This window comes from Microtus oregoni, unplaced genomic scaffold (genome assembly GCF_018167655.1).
Source record: "Microtus oregoni isolate MIOR12 unplaced genomic scaffold, Mior012 000005F_ref0000423, whole genome shotgun sequence".
Taxonomy (NCBI): domain Eukaryota; kingdom Metazoa; phylum Chordata; class Mammalia; order Rodentia; family Cricetidae; genus Microtus; species Microtus oregoni.
In genome coordinates, this window is record NW_024543064.1 from 65684758 (window position 1) to 65700338 (window position 15581).

Here is a 15581-nt window from a genome sequence, read left to right on the forward strand (position 1 = left end):
ACTCCCCATGAAGACAGCTGTCAGCCCAGTCCAGAAGTCTGGGTCTGGCGAAAGCCCCTCCTACTTCTCCTTTATTTTGTCTTTGTATCTAAGAAAGGAGACCCAACAGAACAGATACAAAGAGGGGAGAAAGAAGAGACTGAATGAACTTTCCCTCATCCGAACTACATTTTCATTTTTCAAATCCTAGAGTTGATTGGTATTCATAAACTCTGAAGACATCCAGTTAGGGTCTGTATTTTTCTGCTGGGCAAATCTACGCTGATTCAAGATTGTGGAACCAAGGGAATTGAAGGCTTGGGCTATGTGTTTAACCAGCTCCCATCAGCAGGCAGAAATAGCCAGCGAAAGACATCAGTTTCATTCTTGTAGCTTTGTATATTTTATGTGCTGTCTTTCTCCTTAAATAGTAAATGTTAGAGGAATGCAAACTGATTTTTAGTAGACAAAACAAAATTACAAATCTGCCAAAGAAAAAAATAGTATACTTTTATTCAGCGTTAAACGCCATTCTTGTAAATATTTTAAATTCTGAGAATTTTAAATTGTACACTTTAATATTAGACTTAAAAAAAAAAGAAAACAGCATTTTCTTTCACGGGGGTGGGACGGTATAAGAGGTGAGGGTGGGGATGGATACTCCAGAACTGAGGTCAACAGAAAGACATTGTAAAAGGCACAAGACAGAAATGAGTATCTTCCCAGCAGCAGACAATCCTGAGCACTTCTCCATGTTTACCGCCCCCCTCCTTTCAATTGGCTCACCAGGCTAAGAATGCATTTGATGTGCTAACTTCTCCAGAAAGGGCTCCTTTTGGCCACCTCATTTCTCAACAGGCTACTAGAGCAGAGCGGACAGTCCTCACAAAGAACTAGGGAAACTGCAACTCTCACAAGAGTGCAATAGTCCAAAAGGTCGGGAGCATAAAACACACAGAAACTGCTTTCTTAGCCGAATTCCAAATTTTGGTAAAACATGAACAACATTTTAGTGCAAGTATTTCTCGCGCAGTATTTGGAAAACAGTTCTCCTAAAAACCAACCAACCAACCAAACAGAAAACTCCCATTTCCTTTGGAAGTCACATGTAGGAGCCTGCCCCACACCCTGCTGCGGCCGTCGCCTGTCGGTCACCCACGCGGGCCGGGAGGCCAGGACGCCGGTCGTTCCAACCCGGCGGCGGCTGGGCCGCGCCCCTGATTGGCCAGCGCGCCCCGCCGGCGTCACCGCTTCCCGCAGCCCCGCGGCCTCCGGGAGCCTGGTGGGCGCGCAGCGCGGCTGGCCGGCCGCGGGCTCCGGTTCCCCGGCCACGCGTGAACGTGCGCGCCCAACCCGAGCTGCAGGGGCCGTGAGTTCAGCGGAGAGGGAGTCCCCGCCGGGCCGCCGAGCTGGGTAAGCTGCCCCGCCCGTGCAAGCACTGCCCCCGGGACTCTGGAAGTTTCCCCGGCTGCGCGCTCCCCCCACCGGGCTCTCCCCGCGGCCTGCGCCCGGGCTCGCGCGCCTGTTGCTCTGCGCGGGCCCGGGCGGTGCGGGAGAGCGCGGGAGGGTCGGGGCCTGGGAGCAGGGAGGGGGCGTGCGGGAGACGCTTTGTGTTGGAGCAGTGCTGCGGGGGCCAGGGTGGTGCGCTTGGGGCTGGCATTCTCCAAGGGCGCGGGGGCTGGGCAGTTCCTTCCCGGGTCACCGGCGGCGGTGGGGAGGAGGGGGCAGCAGCGGAGGGCGCGAGGGGGGCTGCAATGGGGAGGACGCCGCCGGCACGCAGGCCTGAGGGTGGAGGCTGGGGTTTCCTTCTAGCATCAGATAAGAGGACGAGGATGACTTCACCAGCCAGAGGGAAAACCTCTCACCGCTTTATTTCAGTGTCCTGAGGGGATGTGTCTGAGAACAGCCTGGGTGGGAACACAGCTGCATTGTCAACTTCACCTTTGTGTGTCCTTAGACCTTCCCTAGGATGCTTTTTATAAAAACAGTAATTTGGGAGCAGAGAAGAGATTGGTTCTGGGAGTTTGGGAGGTTTTGAGATGTAGAACTTGTTCAGAGATTGTGTAATGATCAAATCATTCCATTTAGTATATTATGGTTTTAGAGGCTGATAGAATCCAGATAAACAATTGCATTTAAAACCCTAATAAAATGTGAACGTTGTTGATTAGAACTTCTAATACAAAGTTTTGGATAATTGCACCTGAGCTATGTCCCTTGGTAGAGTAAAGCTTATTTTGGATGCCCTGTAACTTGTTTTAATGTCTCTTCCTCTTCTCATTTGTTAAAAATAACCAAAAATTGATGGAACGTTTTCTCCACACAGATAATAGCTCATACGCATACTGGGTTTCTTGATGCTCCTTTCTTCCTTAGATTCTCCCGGTAGTTCTTCTAGTTTCCTATGTTTTTCTTTCTTCTATTACCATATGCTTTTGCCACAGTAACCCTGGTGGTGGCTTGGGGAGGGAGTTAATTTTGTTTTAGGGTGCTCCAAATTCCGGTCACACAGAGAATGATAGCCGAGTCTTTAGATGTGTCTTTGGGTTTTCATGCCTTTTTATACTGCACACTTCTCTGCACATTGGAGGTCGCTAGGGAGATAATTTTAATAATTTAAATTTACATTGGTTTAGTGCTGGCTGGCATTTGCAACATTTAACTAATAAGGTAGGCAAACTGGTTGACAAATGAAAGCTTGGATACGGGGTTTGGAGGGACGATTAGGGGATTTACAAGCTGCTGAGCAACATTGAATTGCTGGGAAGGTAACCATCCTGGGTTAGAGAAAGATGACTGTGCAGAATACATCCCAAATCTGTTTTCAGAGATTTGACTGGAGTTGAGTTGCAGATTGGCTTCACTTTTTACATTCATAACATGGCCAACATACTCTGAAATTCATCAAATATTTTGAAGCAAAGTTGTCATACTGGACCGGATATGCCTCCAAATATGGTGTTTACCCCATCTGCCAGAGAAAGCTCTACACTCAAGAATGAAGAAACAGTTGAGTTCTCAGTGAATTCAGGATGTCTAGATGGTGCATGGGAAAAGCTTATATATATGCACCCTACTTTTATGGGTTTGTAAAAATAGATATTTGGCCTTAGGTATAATTTCTTTGTATATAGTTACATTATTTCAAGCATCAGTTGGATGATAAGAAAGATATTTTCTTTTGTAAATTTAAGCATTATGCACTGAAGAGTATTTACACAAAACTGAGGAACTCTATTCAGTATGGTAGAACTATTATAACTAGATGATTTTATGGGGTTCCATGGGAGGAAAGTCAGCCAGGAGAAATCAGTGTTAACTAACCAGTTGCCTTCAATGTCTAAGGTACTTAGTAGATAGTAGATGGTAATAGGTATATAGGAGACTTGTTACATTGGCTTGGGTGCTGGCAGGGTTGTGAGGGGTTTTGGAAAGGGAATACAAAATAGATACTAGACAATGTTCTGAGGGTGTCCCTACTGACCATGGGACAGCAGACGCTCTTCCACGTGGTATTGAGATTCATGAAAAGAGCAGCAGAGAGAACTAAGGGTCTCTGGACATGATGAAGTGATGTAGTTTTGTTGCTGATGCTGCTGTTAATGTACGTGGATGGTTTCCATTAGGAAATAGGTGTGGACCTGTCTGGGAAGAAGGTGGGCAGCTGAGACAGAGGGGTTCTCAGTTTTTATCTCTCTAGAATAGAACTGAAGTTCTATATCAAGGGGAAATGATTAGGTGATGAAGCCAAAGTGCTAGGAAGCATGGAAATACCAGTTTCATTTCCATTTGGGATCTCAGGAAAGCCATAAATTGTCCTTGTTAGTTTTTTTTTTTTTTTTTTTTTTTTTTTAAACTGGCAATCCCTTCAAGCCAATCCAGGCTCTCCTGGCATGTGCTTCAAAACTATTCTGGCTTCTACCCAGTGCTTGCTTCCAAAGCCACGTAGTTGTAGGTGTGCGTTAAAAGGCATCCCATTTCCAGCCCTCTGTAGTTGACTCAAGAGCTGGAGAACTATAATGGTTGTGGTTGAGACAGCAGGAAGTGATGCCCTTGGTTCTCAGGGGCAACCATCAACAAGTGTGGCATTTGGCTGATTGGTTCCTGTCTCCTTGCTTTGTAGGACTTCTCCCTGTATTTTCTCATGGTCTTCCCTCTATGTCTGTGCTGACCTTATTTCTATTTATTTATTTAATAAAGATTTCTGCCTCTTCCCCGCTACCGCCTCCCATTTCCCTCCCCCTCCCCCGATCAAGTCCCCCTCCCTCATCAGCTCTAAGAGCAATCAGGGTTCCCTGCCCTGTGGGAAGTCCAAGGACCAACCACCTCCATCCAGGTATAGTAAGTTGAGCATCCAAACTGCCTAGGCTCCCCCAAAGCCAGTACGTGCAGTAAGATCAAAAACCCACTGCCATTGTTCTTGAGTTCTCAGTAGTCCTCATTGTCCGCTATGTTCAGCAAGTCCGGTTTTATCCCATGCTTTTTCAGACCCAGGCCAGCTGGCCTTAGTGGGTTCCCGATAGAACATCCCCATTGTCTCAGTGTGTGGGTGCACCCCTCGTGGTCCTGAGTTCCTTGCTCGTACTCTCTCTCCTTCTGCTCCTGATTTGGACCGTGAGATTTCAGTCCGGTGCTCCAATGTGGGTCTCTGTCTCTGTCTCCTTTCATTGCCTGATGAAGGTTAATATTCAGGAGGATACCTATATGTTTGTTTTTGGATTCACCTTCCTATTTAGCTTCTCTAGGATCGAGAATTATAGGCTCAATGTCCTTTATTTATGGCTAGAAACCAAATATGAGTGAGTACATCCCATGTTCCTCTTTTTGGGTCTGGCTTACCTCACTCAGGATAGTGTTTTCTATTTCCATCCATTTGTATGCAAATCCAAGAAGTCCTGAAGAGGATGTCCGTCTCACTAGATTAAGGCCCCCAATGGCCCCATTTAACCGTTGCTTACTTCTCTAACGAAACTCTCCAAATAGAGTTCTATTGTCAGGTACTCAGGATTTGGATTGCCCGTGAGTTTTGGCGAAAGCGATGATGTGTTCCTTAGCCCGTAAGAAAGTTCTTGGAGAGCTGAAGAGAACCAGAAGAGGTTGGCCCACGGTGAAAGAGAGGGGTCATGGAGGAGGCTGCTGGGTAGTTTAAATATTACTGTAGTAATACGATGCTTGGCAAGACAGGGAGAACTCTATTTGGGGAAAGGCTATTTTATCTCTGGCCCAAGGCCGACAGTTTTAAATGCTCACTGGGTATTGTATGTCCAGGGCCCTTCCTTTTTTTGAAGATAGAACTTTAGTTTATAAAAGCATAATTTTCTTAAATTGTTTTTCTAAGTCTTAAAAATAGTAAAACAGTCATTAAAAAAGAAAAATGTCAATGTATGCATGATTTTTGTGTCTGATTCAAACAACACAATTTGTTTAATTAATTAACTTTGTGTTTCTTGAGACAGGGTGTAATGTAGCCTTAGGGGACCTCTGGTTCACTGTGTAGCTGAAGTTGGCCTTGAAGTCCTGATTCCCCTGCCTCCACCACTGTGGTGCCGAGATTAGGTGGGGGCACACTGCCACACCTAGCTCAGTGCCATTGTTTTAGAAACTATGTCCCAAGTGTCTTTTATGGCCTAATCTTTGTCATAGTCTTTCCCCCTTTTGAAAGTTTCCCCTTTTCAGAAAAAAACAAAAAAACAAAAAATAAAACTAGAAGATTAAAAAGGCAGTGTAATCATATGTAATCAAATAACAAAAGCTCTCATTTGGATGTTGAAATTACATTTGATGATTTAGAGACATGGGAAAGCCATTCTTCTAGTTCTGACCATCTGGGTGAAGAAAAGCCAACTAAACAAAAAGAAAATGGAGACAATCATTGGTACATTTTCTTCCTTTCTATCCATTGCCTATGCTAGTTAGACTTGTTGGGTTTAGGGAATTCTTATCTTTATTGTTCTCACTCTCATAAAACCATTTTACCTCCAGGTTTACGATTTGGTAAATAAATTCATGAAGGAAGAATAAGAAAGCAAACATTTGTAAAAAAGATGAAAAGCAGAGACAATATACTAAGTGCACGCGCGCGCGCGCGCACACACACACACACACACACACACACACACACGTCATTTGAAGGAAAAAGCCAGTTAAGGTTTTGTTGAATATTTACTCTTGGTAGTTTTGAGTATATAGTGGATATATCATTTCTTTGATTGATTACCTTTGAAGGCTGTATTAACTATAAATAATTGTTTCTTTTCATAACTCCTTTTAAGGGTAACAGACATGAATGCAGAAGGTAGCTTAGTTGACTGTGTGTGTGTGTGTGTGTGTGTGTGTGTGTGTGTGTAGAGCTTAATAGAGTGTTGCCTGGCCCTCCTTCTCCTTCTCTAGAATGGAGTATTGAATATAGTCACCCTGTGCCAGTTTAGGAATGTATAGCATGGAAGAGGGGTGTGTGGAGAGATGGCTCAGTTGTTGGACTGCCTGCCCTTTAACCATGGGAATCAATGTTGGGGATTCCTAGCACTCATGTAAAAGACGAGAAAGAGCAGGGCCATACATCCAATCCAGGATAGAGGGGGTGGAGATAGGAGACTTCCTGGAGATTATTAGCCAGTAGCGTAGACAAGTCAACGAACTCTTCAAGGTCAGTGAGAGAACTGTCTCCAATGTAGAGTGATAAAGGAAAACACCTGAAGTACACCTCTGGCTTCCACAGGTGCATACAGCTCACACACATGGGCGTGCATGCCCAGGAACATGTACATATGTCTTACATGTATAGATACATGCACATATACACAGCACTGCTATGCTGCTTATGTAGCTTGCTGAGCGTAGATTGGGTTGTGCTAATTGAAAAAGCATTTTTCATTCTGTCCTGTAGCTGACAGGAAACAAAGGCTAGACCCTCTGGGGCTGAATTATTGCTCTCTAGATTTGGTGAATATCTCTTGCACTCAGGAGTTTCAGATTTCAGATTTTCTTAGGGAGGCATGGGGCTGTGTAGCTTACTTGTTTATCTAAGACATTTTGTTATGACTTTTTTTTTGATAAAAGTCATGTTTATTTTTTTTTGTTTTTGCATTCGTTTTAATTCTTTTTTTTTAATTTTTTATTTTTTTTATTGAAAAAAAACTTTCCGCCTCCTCCCAGCCTCCCACTCCTCTCCCTCTCCCCCCACTCCTCTCCCCCTCCCTTCACTCCTCTCCCCCTCCCTCCACTCCTCTCCCCCTCCCCCCCACTACTCTCCCCCTCCCTCTCCAGTCTGAAGAGCAGTCAGGGTTCCCTGCCCTGTGGAAAGTCCAAAGTCCTCCCCCCTCCATCCTGGTCTAGGAAGGTGAACATCCAAACTGGCTAGGCTCCCACAAAGCCAGAACATGAAGTAGGATCAAAACCCAGTGCCATTGTCCTTGGCTTCTCAGCAGCCCTCATTGTGCGCCATATTCAGAGAGTCCGGTTTTATCCCATGCTTATGTAATGTGCATATATAAAGCATTAAGCAGTAAAAGAATTATTTAGCATGGGGTTATACAAATGATAGGTGCTCTGTAAATGTTCTGGTTAAGACCATTGAGTGTACCAAGAATCAGAGATGGGATGAACTACAAACCTCTTCCATTTCAACCTGTTCTGGCCAGCAGGAAGAAAGGAGACATAGACAATCAAAAGTGATTGTGTTAATATGTGTGTGTGTGTGTATGCATGTGTGTGTGTTCATGTGTGTGTGTGATCATGCGTACTTGTGTGTGTGCGTGCATGCGTGTGTATGCATGTGTGTGTTCATGCATGCGTATATGTGCGTGCGTGTGTATGTGTGTGTATGCGTGTGTGTTGCATGTGCATATGCAGGTGCCTGTGGGTTCATGTAGAGGCCGGATGGGGATAGCTTTTCCTCTGGAACTCGTTACTGGAGGTTACGAGCTAATTGCTATGGGTTCTGGGAACAGAAATCTGGTGCCATGAAGAATAACTCATGCTCTTAACCCCAAACTCCAAATACATACATTTTAAAATTTCTAGGAGCTATACTAAAGAAAAATGAAGGAATAGGTGAAATTTATTTTAACAGTATTTAATTTAGGCCAGTTTCTTCAAAAAGTTATTTAAATATGCAATAAAATATGAACTACAGATGAAGTGTTTGTCTTTTTGCATAAAAATGCCTCTGAAGTCATTTCTTTATTTTATACACAGAATAGCTCAAAAGAATTTGCTATATTTCAGAAGCAAAATAGATATGCTGGCTCCAGGCTACTGTATTGGTCAATATTGCACTTGAAAACATGCATCTAAGCCAGTGGTTCTCAACCTGTGGGTCATGACCTTCTTGCGGTCGTATATCATACATCCTTTATAATCAGGTATTTACATTATGATTCATAACAGTACCAAATTACAGTTATGAAATAGCAGTGAAATAATTTAGGGTTGGGGAGTCACAATAGCACAAAGCACTATATTAAAGGCTCAGAGCATTAGGAAGATTGAAAACCACTGCTTTCAGTAGTGAGGAAGATGCAGTCAAAAAGAGGTGGCTTCATTGCACCTGGAAAGTGTCCTTGCTGGCTGGACCCCTGAGCCTTCTATGGGTCATCTTTCTTTGCCTTTAGTTTTTTGAGAGGTTATCAGTGTCAGGCTGCGATCCTCCTGCCTCAGCCTTAGAAGTGCTTGGACCCAGGGATAGACCATCAGTCCATCCTGGTCATTTTTGGTGTTTATGAGTTTGTTTCTACTTTCTGACCACTTGGATGAAAGTATAAAGAAAATACAATAAAACGTGTGCTCTTTTGAGTGTTAGTAAAATACAGTTTGTGTCTATAGTTGCGTAGTAGATGAGTTATTTAAAGAGACATGTTTATTTAAAGAGCAAAAACCTTTTTGAAAAGACGATTTCAGGGAGAAAATGGCACACGTCCAGGTGAACTAGAAGATTCCTAGAAAATCAAATTTGGCAGCTAAATAATGTGTCTTATCATGTTAGTGAATCAGCAGTTAGGGCATTGAATTGATGCTAGTTTGTCTTGACATACCTAAGGTTTGTGTTCAGGGTCATATAACCATATACTTTTTAGTAAGTTTTTCTTTATCTGAACTACCTGGAACCATGCCAGAAAGCATTGCTGCCCTTCGCAGTTTGCCCCCTGGCAGCCCTGGCTACCGAGGACTGATCTTACAGTTGGGTTTAGGCATGACATCTCCACTGAGAGGCGTACAGGGTTCTCTCTAGCAATTATTTAGTACAGTTCATGGAAAATGCTTCTCGTTGTATTTAATCTTCTTCTTCGGTGTGTGCTTATATAATTAAGAAGATCCTAAAGTAAATTTGCTTTGGTTTAGTGACTAAGGTTGCAATAGATTTTCTCTCTTGGATATGTTTTATAATATGTGAACTTTATTCCATCTTGGGGATTATGGGAATATTTTTGATTCTGATAGGAGTGTTAAATTTACCCTTTAGATGACTGACATATTTTTAGGGTCCTTCAGTTTCTGCCCAGTTGTAACTTGACTTTTAATCATTAAGGTTTTCTCCTATTAGTATTTCTTTAATTAGTGTAGAAACCAAAGTGTTATCAAATGAGTCATATTTGTTGTAAATTGAATAATTCATTTTGTTTTGTTTTTGCATTCCTGGCAGTTAAACAGCAAGTTGCCTACTCTGAATCAGATGCCAGCATCTCCCCCATACCTTTACTTTGAGTTTGAGAAAGGCTAAGTTGTTCAGGGTGGCTTTGAACTTGTAATCATCTTGAGTAGTGGAAATTAGTGGTCTGCTAGTGATCTATGTCACCAGACCTGGCTTAATTGACTGTTAATACTATACTCTGCTTCGTGTTTGGCAGTAATAAATGTTTTACAGATTGGACTGTTCAGCATTCTCAAGCGTGAGGAGTCTAACAGAGTTTACCACTAGGATACTATTACATGTATTATTCGATTTTCAAATATCCATCGGGGGAGCTCCTAACCTCAGTTCTCTTCCCTACCTTTTATTAAAACATAGATTCTTTTCTCATATAGTACATCCAATTACAGTTTCCCCTTCCTCTACTCCTTCCAGTTCCTCCCCACTTCACTCCTATCTGGATCCACTCCCTTTCTCTTATTAAAAAAAAAAAAAAACAGTTCTAAGAGGTAGCACCAAAAATAACGAAATAAAGTAAGATAAAACAAAAATCCTCATATCAAAGTTGGACAAGACAAACTAACAGAAGGAAGGAATTGAGCCTGTTCTTATGTCACGTCCCCATTTCCTCTGCCCACTGCTCCTGGAGTCAGCTGAGTCCTTTTGAGCTGCTCTAATGAGTATGTCTGTCTTTTTACTTTATTCTTGCTGTCACCCTACTCTGGATTTGTTTTGTTTATTTGTTTTTCTGTTTTGTTGTTGTGGCACCACTGTTTACTTTTCTTTCTCTGGTAAACTTATTTACCCTGTTGCCAAAATTGTTTTCCAAATTGTGTTCCAGCCTTCCATTTTTCAGCTTTCCTCTCTCTCTCTCTCTCTCTCTATCTCTCTATCTCTCTATCTCTCTCTCTATCTCTCTCTGTTGTGTGTGTGTGTGTTTTCTACTCTGCCCGCAGCGCAGTCCCATGCAGGTCACGGAAGTGCTGCTTTCCTAGCTCTTCTCATTACCTCCCTGAGAGCCATATGGTCATGTGATCTTTGCATTCCTTATGGTTTCTTGCCTTCGCGTGTATCCTTTTCTCAACAGGAAACTCTGTTCCTTGTCCTGGATCCCTTCTTTTCTTTGTTCATTTTTTCTGGATGGGTTTCTGTGTCATGTCTCCAGATTCTGTTGGTTCTAGATGATGGTGTTGGGTGCTAAGCCCATCACAGAATGACGGTAGGATGTCCATTTCGTTGGTGCACAGAAGGTAGGCTTGTGTTCTCACTCTTTGCCATTCTTGTGTCTTCAGTGACAGTGACCGGCAAATGATTTTTCAAAACACAATTTGTGTATTTTTCTTAAATCTAAAAAGATTGAAATTCATTATGACAATGTGTAAACACTGATCAGTAAATTGTTTATGAAAATAAAGGAAATAAAAATTGTACAGATGGAAAAGACAGAGGTCTAAAGCTGGAAACACGAGAATTTAAAAATGTACTGTGATAGACGAGAATTAGTTCAAACAGTGAAACTGTTAGAGACAGAGACTCGTGCTTGGTTGTGCTGAACACTACCCGCATCTTACTTGTTTGAACATGAGGAGTGGGGCTGGAGTGCTTTCTGGTGTGAGACTCTGTGTGATCATTACTGTTGACTGTCAACTTGACAAGACGTAGAAACACTCATGAGGCAAGCTTCCCAGCACACCTGTGAGTGAGTTTCCTGACTGGGTTAATTGCAGTGGGAAGACTCTTCCTAAAAGTCGTTGTCACGTTCCTTGGGTTTGGATCCCACACTGTAGCACAAATTCTAATTGGTCTTAATAATAAAATCCTGGAGTCAGATATTAGGGGGTGAAAGCTTAGAGATCAAAGAAACAGTGTAGCCAGCCACTAGAGAGACCTTTTACCTCTACTGAATCCTCAGATGACTGCTTGCTCAAACTGCATCCTCAGACTGCATCTCGAACTACTTGCTCAGACTGCATCGCAGACTGCTGCCTCAGACTCTGCTGAGTTCCTGTCCTCTCCCACCTAATATTTCTTTCTCTTCCCAGCCATATTACTTTTGTCTCCAATTCCCTAATGCTGGGATCACCTTTGTGTGAACTCTGTTTCTCTTTTAGACTGAATCAATTTTGTATAGCCCGGGTGGCCTTGAACTAACAGAGAGATCCATCTCCTTCTGTCTCCCTATTGCTAGCATTAAAGGTGTGTGCCAACCACTGTCTGGTCTCTGTGGCTAGCTAGTATGGCTAGCTCTGCGCTCTGACCCTCAGGTCAGCTTTATTTGTTGGATCATAAACAAGATATCACCACACCCACTGTATAAGAAATAAAAAGTGAGCCTAGCACAAACATCCATCACGCTTTTCTTTCTGAGTTTAGGCATAATGTAACCATCCTCTTCGAGCTCCGATTTCTTTGACTTCTCTGCCATGATGGAGTGGACCCTGGAAGTGTGACTGAAAGACACTCTTCTCTCTCAAGTTATCTTGCACAGTCTTCTGTTGTAACAATAGGAAAAGAAAGTTAGAATCTTTGTGTCAATTCTCAGAGAAGGAAGAGCGGAAGAAGGGAGGGTGAGATGTAGGCATTTGAAGGAGAATGGGAGAACCCTGGGCTCTGAGCTTGTTTGAACAGTTGCTAATCCTCCTTGTGCCTCACGTTTGGAAATCTCAGCGTTTTGTCAATACTTGATGAAATAATGCACTGGTTAATTCTGGACTTGTTCATATGTGTCAATGTCCACATTTTTAGATTAATATGTATAATTTTCTTTTGTGGTGGATTTTTCTACAGCAACCACTAACATCACTCAATTTTATATGGTTAATATTGTAATAATAATGTCTGCTTCCTCCATAGTATTTCTGAGCATTCACATATTTTTTCAGACTACATGTTTGCTCTGTGGTGAGAAGAGTAAAATAGAATTACATTTTCTTCTTTGAGACAAGATTTGACTTTGGTGGAGGAAATGGTTTGGTTCCTTCTTGACCATACGCCACCTCAGTTAACAACACCTAGCTGCCTGTACTCGTCTACATAGGTAAGAATAGGACAGTCTGCAGTTCTGACTCAGAAGCGAGCAACTTTGTTTAAATTAAGGACTTATTCGATTACTTTCTGTTACTGTGAAGAAACACAATAACCACAGCAACTCTTATGAAGCAAAACATTTAATTGGGACTGGCTTAAAGTTTCTCCATTGTCATCATGGAAGGAAATACGGCAGCACATGGCAGACATGGTGCTGGAGAGGGAGCTGAGAGTTCTACATCTAGTCTGCAGATAGCAGGAGGAGAACTAGCTTGAGCTTCTGGAACCTCAAAGAGCACCCCATAGTGACACACTTCCTCCAACAAAGCCACACCCACCCCAGCAAGGCCACACCTCTAAATAGTCTCACTTTCTATGGACCAAATATTCAACACATGGATCTGTGGGAGTAATTCCTTGTTAGAACCACCGCACTATTGGAAATACAAAAATACAGAGATTGATGTAGACATTAAATAGAATACAAACTTGTAATCAAAGTAGTTTTGTATGCCTATTGTTCATAGGCATTTTACAAATGTTAGCTGTAGCTGACTTTTCCAAATGGTTCGAAAAGCTCACAGAGGACAAAACTCACTATTTATAGACTGCCTGCATGGAGAAGACACCATTTGCCTGAGATCCTGAAAGCAACTTTGGAAAGTACATGTTTTCAGCTCAGGGATACGGGGACGTATGACCAGTATTTCACAAACAGCTCTAATTTATGCAGTAAAACTATGTGCATAGTGTTTTGTTCTCAGGAAGAGTCATTATTACAGAAGATTTAATGACAAGTAATACTTAGACACAGTTTTGTTTCTTTTTTTCAAGACAGGGTTTTCTCTGTAGCCCTGACTGTCCTGAAACTCTCCAGGTAGATCAAGATGGCTTTGAACTCAGAGTCCGCCTGTCTCTGCCTCTTGAGATTGGGACTAAAGGTGTGTGTCACTATACCTGCAGTATGCAATTGCGTTTACAGTTCTTAGTCAACAGCACATTTTATAAGCCCCAAAAGCTGGACTGTTGCTTTTATTTGTAGATTACAGCTCAACCTGCATTTTCGATATGTCAGTGGTAAACAGGTTTATGGGGGTATTTGATTATCTTGTCTGAGGAGCAAGGTTACTTTACTTTTCTCAGTCAGGAAAATGATGTGGAATATGGCCAAGGCTTTAATATTTCCTCTTTTATTCCTTCTCCATTTCCAAATTCTTTTGTAGCCAAATTAATTTCAGATAATTTTTGATGTTTTATCATACACAGTCTTCATATGTGATATTTCATCACCTAGAGGCTCCTGATGAGATTTATGGTAAAATCTTGGGTGCTGTACCTTCAAATCTGGTGATAGCAGGCATAGAGAAAAAAACTTAAAGAGATTTTACTATTCTAAAATAATGAATAATTGTGAAAGAAAGGGTTGCCATATACCAGCTGATTATTTTGAGGGTTTTGAAGTGCTTGTTGGAAACTGTTGTGAAGAATGGGCTTAGAAAGTGAGGGTACAGTTGCCGACAGCTGGCCTCTCTCTGAGCAGGGCTCACAAGCCGTTAGTCCTCACAGTCACAGAACGGAGAGAAAACAGCCACATTAACTCTCGCTCTACTGTGCTGTTTTTTACCAGACAACTTCTGATCAGAAATATGAACCTGCCTTTCCTTGAGTGACTTGTAAGCGTTCTCTTTACTCTCATCCAGATTCAGCAGGGCAAATCATGAAAGCCTCACACTGAATTTAGAAGCGCTGATTGATGAGGAAGGATAAAAATATCTAATTACGGGCAGTATTGTATAGCTCAGGGTAACTACGTAAGTGATATGATAGACGACACTCTTGGTGATTACCGTAGAAAAGATTCAGTAACTGCAGAGACATTTCGGAAAGATAATGGACAGTGTTTGAAATTAAGGTACTCTGCAGAACTACAAGGGAAACCCTAGAAAATGTCCTGGGAAGGATTTTATAAACTTGAGGCAGTTGAGCGGAGAGAGCCTTGCCTGCCCCCTCCACTCCCAGTTTCTGGGTTCCATGGTGATTCTCAGTGAAGGAAAGTGTGTTTATCTTCACTACCTTTTAGGACTTCACTGAGGAATCTCTCACAGCGCTGACAAAGCCACATATTGTTCTGTCTTAAGACTGGCACTTCCATCTTACCAACTTGTGGCACCCTCACCCCTTATTCTCAAAGGGGCGAGAAGAAATTTCCTAGCAGAATGTTTTCCCAGGAAGATAGTGGCCTTCTTCTCTCCCATCCTGGAGATTCCGAACACAAGGTCACTTAGCTCAGCCCAGCCAGCCACCGGGTACAGGCTGATAAAGATGGCCTAACTCAGGAACAGTGGCCTTGCTCTAAGAACAAGGAAAAAGCTGACTTAGCAGAATGGGACGGAGCAAAAGTCCTTGCACCCATGCCAAAGCATCTTCAAAGATTCTCTTTGTAGTTGTGCCTTTAAAAGCCTACCCCACAGAGGAGATACAACTCCTCTCTACCTAGTTGTAACAGGGATGGAGATGAGTTCCAAACATGTTTGTATTATGCTGATTAAACCTTGCTATTACAGTCTGGGCCTCTCTGGTAGTCTTTCTCCGGGGGTTGTAATCTGGGCACAACACAACTGAGTAGGCAACCGAGGATGACAGGCATCTTCAGTGCCAGCCACTTCCGCAGCTACAAACTATTGCAGACCAGCAGCCAGCTATGTTTCTGTGTCCATGGGGATGCTTGAGTCCCCATGCATTTTTTAAGTACCAAGGACACAGTGTGCCTAGGCTCGCTGGGGAATTGCCTCATTCCAGGCAGGCAAAAGGGCAAACAGCAGAAGCCAGAAGTAACTTCTCTAGAGGGTTCATCTCCAGTGTAGGAATTACGCCTGAGAATTCAGTGCCACAGAGTTTATCCTTTTGTGTGTTTGAGGTCTCCCAAGAAAGCCCAGTGGTAGGAGTG

At 42.7% G+C, this 15581-nt stretch overlaps 1 protein-coding gene across 12 annotated transcripts in view; it reads left to right on the forward strand.

The window, feature by feature from the left end:
- Nucleotides 1-1137: 1137 nt before the first annotated feature.
- Mpdz (multiple PDZ domain crumbs cell polarity complex component) overlaps nt 1138-15581 on the forward strand; it is a 155553-nt gene continuing 141109 nt past the window's right edge. For 11 of the 12 annotated variants that reach the window (XM_041651581.1, XM_041651580.1, XM_041651586.1 and 8 more), the window contains exon 1: nt 1138-1392. The gene's annotated coding sequence lies outside the window, so the exon portion shown is untranslated. The remainder of the gene's footprint in view (nt 1393-15581) is intronic. The other variant, XM_041651584.1, reaches the window with a different exon arrangement.